The sequence below is a fragment of the Canis lupus genome, chromosome 9 (assembly GCF_011100685.1).
Source record: "Canis lupus familiaris isolate Mischka breed German Shepherd chromosome 9, alternate assembly UU_Cfam_GSD_1.0, whole genome shotgun sequence".
Taxonomy (NCBI): Eukaryota; Metazoa; Chordata; class Mammalia; order Carnivora; family Canidae; genus Canis; species Canis lupus.
Genome location: NC_049230.1, coordinates 39,585,725 through 39,588,862, shown reverse-complemented (window position 1 = coordinate 39,588,862; position 3,138 = coordinate 39,585,725). Strand labels below are relative to the sequence as shown.

The 3,138-nt window shown below is 45.9% G+C and overlaps 1 protein-coding gene across 2 annotated transcripts in view; it reads right to left on the bottom strand.

The window, feature by feature from the left end:
• Positions 1-3,138, bottom strand: part of ASIC2 (acid sensing ion channel subunit 2) — a 1,001,679-nt gene that overhangs the window by 466,869 nt on the left and 531,672 nt on the right. The window lies entirely within an intron of this gene.

Genomic DNA, 3,138 nt, shown 5'->3' with positions numbered 1-3,138 from the left:
ATCTGAGGGCCAGGGAAGGTAAGTGACCTGGCCAAGGTGACAATGGTGGGCTTGGCTCCAGAACCAGGTATCTCATTGTCCAGTCTAGTGCTCACTGCATTACAAATAGGTTTATTAATCAGTTCTACAAAGTAATGGAATGCATCTCTTTAATATCAACTTTAACACACATGGAGGTACATAAGTGAAGTGGGTACTGGCACCATGGGACTGGTGTGGGAAGAAAAAAACTAATCTGAGTAAGAGAAGAATACTTCTGTTGTTTTCTACTGCATCACTTTTAGCTTCTACTTTTGTTAAGTCCCACCTCTGGTGTTGTCTTTCATTTATTTTACGGCTCTTTATCTAATTTGTTAGGTTGAATACACGTTCACCAGTCCTGTCTTCCTGATTCTCTCCTCCCTCCATCTCCATATCTCCCCTTCATACCTCCCTCATGGTCATCCCAGTCCCTGCATTACTAATTTGGGAAACTGGGAAGTATAGGGGAGTATGGTGGGAATGAGGGTCAGGTGGAGGGGTAGGGGATTGCAAAGGAAAAGCTGTTTGGGGACAGGAAGCTTCTAAGATAAGCTGTTTCTTCCAAGCTGAGCATTTTCTGGCCACCTCCTTGGACTTTTGTACTGCCTATATAGATCTTTCTAGGGCATTTACCCAATGAACAAAAATCATGGATCTTTTTTTGGAATGGGATCCCATACTATTATAATAGATCATTAAAGGACTTTTACAACCATACTGCTGGGAACTGGGATTTTAAAGCCAAGAAAGGTCATGTGGTCTTGGAAAGGCAGCCTTGCCTTTCTCTTAGCTTGGGGGCTGCTCCCTCCTCTTCCTTGACTTACAGCTTCACTCCTTCCTGAATTTGCTGACTCTCACCCACCTGGGGTCATGACTGTGTGGCTGTGGGGAAGCCACATACCCTCTCGGAGTCTTACTTTTCACTCCACCTTGGAGCCAGTCCTGATCCTTCTTCCCAGACTTCTTCCTCACTTCCTTTAACCTCTGTGTCCATCCCCGGCACCACTACTTAAAAGTCATGCTTTCTTTTCCACTGGTTTGTGGATGTGCGTCCAGCATGCCATAGGTGCCAATACATATTTACTGAAGAAAGGTGCAAACAAATGAATAAACAAAAGAATCAATGGATTATGGCTGCTAAATTGACCCTTGGTGGAAGAGGGCAAGGAGGAAGCAAACAGGGCAGAGTAATTGCTCTGTGGCTGTTCCTATAGTTTTGAGTGGAGGCAGGGATGGGAGAAGAATGTTTCTTCAACTAGACCAGTGGTTCTCAACTTGACTACATATTCAGATCTCTTAGAAAGACTATTTAAAATTCTTATATCCAGGCCCATCACCAGAGACTCTGATTTATTTGGTCTGGAACAGACCCCGGGCATTAGGACTTTTAAACAGCATCTCCAGGTCCAGCTAGTGTCGAGGACTGATGTGGGTTTCCGGAGTCAGGGACACAGCTTTATCCATTTCTGCCTCCTCTGAGGTTCCTGGGTTAGTACTGAGTGCACATCAATTGATTAGGAGTCACCTCTCTAGGGCACTTTGCCTGACCAACCCCCTCCCTCCTGACTGGATCGGGGTCTGTGCATCTATCTCTCTTATTACACTGTGTTTGATTTCCTGTTTACTTGCCTGATGCTCTCAAAAGATAATGGCTGCATGCCTTAGGGCAGGACCCAGACTTTCATCTTTGGATCCTTTGTCAAAGCTTTCACACATCAGGATGTATCAGTACCACATGGATCTAGGGACATCGTATCCCTTCTTGTCTTCCTGATTGTTAATGAAGTCCCTTCTTCCCTCTAAGGATTGTCTTTCTGCTTCTGGAAATGGCTCTCAAGCTTCATGGCCCCTGCATTAGTCATCTCTTGCTGTGTAACAGATTACCCCACAATTTAGCAGCTAAAACAACAAATTATTATTTCACATGGTCTCTGTAGGTCAGGAATTGGGAGCCCTTAGCCAGGTGGTTCTTGCGCAGAGTCATCTGTGAGGCTGCAGCCAGGACATGGGCTGGGGTTGTGGTCTGAGAAGACTTGACTGAGGGGGGCTGGCGACTCTACTTCAAGTTCCTCACATGGCTGTTGGTAGGAAGCTTTAGTTCCTACCACAGAAGAACTGCTGACACTCAGCTTCTGCTTCCTTCTGCTACCCCTGGAGCTGCTGGGTCTTAGCCATCAGCTGCTCATGGCCTTCCCATGAGCAATTGATCCATGAGATAAAGAACACAAGCAAGTGGGAGACCAACCAGGCTAAAAGCCAGTCTTTTAAATTCATAACATCACTTCCTCCATAAGCTCGCCTGAACAACCCTGGTGTCATGTGGGTAGAGGTGCACAAAAAGGTGGGGGTCTCTGCAGTCATTTTCAAGGATGACTGCCACAGCTGTCCTGCAGAAAGCTGGTCTGAGATTCCAAACTGGGTTATCCTGTGCCTGTCCTAGCCTTTTACCATCCATCATCCTCTTGAACTACAAACATATATTGATGCCTATGTGTGGAGATGGTGAAAGAAGTGAATGAGCATCCGGCCTCTTTTTGATCTTTGTGGGGAAGAGCTAACAAAATAATGTTCCCCTGTTAGTCCCGAGCTCTTTAATAACACCTGAACTTCCTGTAGTTGTAAAGTCGTACATTGATAACCAGGAGTAAACCAGAAGTTTCAAACGTCTCTGGAGTGTGAACTTCTTATTTATGGCCACACTAAGTGAACACGATAGCATGAGAGTGAAGGAGAGACAGACGAAAGCTACCCACATGGGCTCTGAAAAGGAAGAAGGTGGGTTGGTGTAGCCCCCTCTCCCCCACCACCCACGTTGGGCTACACCCAACACATAGTAGGACAGAAGTCAAGGCTAATCATGTGAGCAACCAGAGCTGGCATGCCCTCCCCTCCCACTCCACAGCCAGGAAGGCAGCAGGTGTGTTGAGGGAGGGAGAGGGAGGATGAATGCCAAGCTCCGTCACATCTGGGTCTGTTCCATTTCTGCTTTTCACCTACTACGTGTCCTTCACTGGTTCTTCTTTTCCTGAAGGCTCAGTTTCTGCATCTATAAAATGAATAGGTTAGACTGATATATTATTTAGACTTTTTTTTAAAAAATGGTACCTACATTTTCCA